Genomic DNA, 991 nt, shown 5'->3' with positions numbered 1-991 from the left:
GATTGGGTTATGCTACAAATCAAGATTTTCAAAGTGCGCGGTGGCCCCGTGGCAAATAAAACCACACCAGAAACAAGTGTAAAACCGGAATTTTAAGGTTCGACATGTTGACCGTTAGTAATCGCGCCCAGTTTCCCAACGGTCGTGTCTCAGTCACATCCCAGTCAGCTCCTCCCCACTTCGACGACAACATTGTACGCACGACAAATTTCAAGTCCCAAGATTCCCAAAAAAAATCAAAGAGAAGGAAAAATTTAAATTTTTTCTTACCTTAGTGCAGCAAGGAGAAGAACAACAACTAGAGACAATTTTTTGCAAAGGCAAGAGAAGAAGAAAGTTAGGAGAGGGGGAACAAATTTCCTTTGGCTTCTCTCTTATTTGTTGGAATTATGATTTTTCTCCAAATTTATTTAATCTGTGCTTAAGGCAGAATTATGAGCCGAGAAAGATGTTCTCCTAGCTATCTAATGCCACGATTTCTGTGTGGTATTTGGACGTCGGAGGACTAAATCCAACCTTCCGCTCCCTTTCTTTTGTTTTTATACAACTTTATTTTTCTTTACCTTTTACCTCTGTCGAACATTTTATTCTAAATCAAACCAAAAAAGATAAAATACCCAGATTTTCATTAAAATTACTGCAGTTTTAATGCAAACAGTGTTCTTTTAGAACTGTGGTGTAGGTTAATCGTGATCATTTGCTGGTTGATAGGAGGAGAGAAGCATAATTATTTTTTTGTCATGGAAAAACGGGGGACATAAAACCTAACCACTCTAAAGTCGATTCTAAAGGTCTAAACTTGCAAAATAGAATAACATCACAAGATTAAAGAAGACAAATCAAGAAAGTAAGATAAATACGCATACAAACCGCCATTGGAGAGGAATAAACGTAACTTTTTAAATGAAATTAAGAACGAACATTGGTTAAAAGTACATATTTGAACAAGAGTGTTGGGTCCGCATATTTAAATTACTAAACTAAGAGCCAT

General features: G+C 36.4%; 1 non-coding gene across 1 annotated transcript; it reads left to right on the top strand.

Annotated features, from left to right (window-relative positions):
- The first annotated feature begins 381 nt into the window (after nucleotides 1-381).
- Nucleotides 382-513, top strand: LOC114824287 (small nucleolar RNA snoR136). Its single transcript, XR_003772429.2, has one exon. It is a non-coding gene; the product is annotated as a small nucleolar RNA snoR136 (small nucleolar RNA).
- The last annotated feature ends 478 nt before the right edge of the window (nucleotides 514-991 follow it).

Source organism: Malus domestica, chromosome 03, assembly GCF_042453785.1.
Source record: "Malus domestica chromosome 03, GDT2T_hap1".
In the NCBI taxonomy this organism is placed as follows: Eukaryota; Viridiplantae; Streptophyta; class Magnoliopsida; order Rosales; family Rosaceae; genus Malus; species Malus domestica.
Note: the sequence above shows the minus strand (reverse complement) of the source record. Positions and strands in the feature narration are given on the sequence as shown.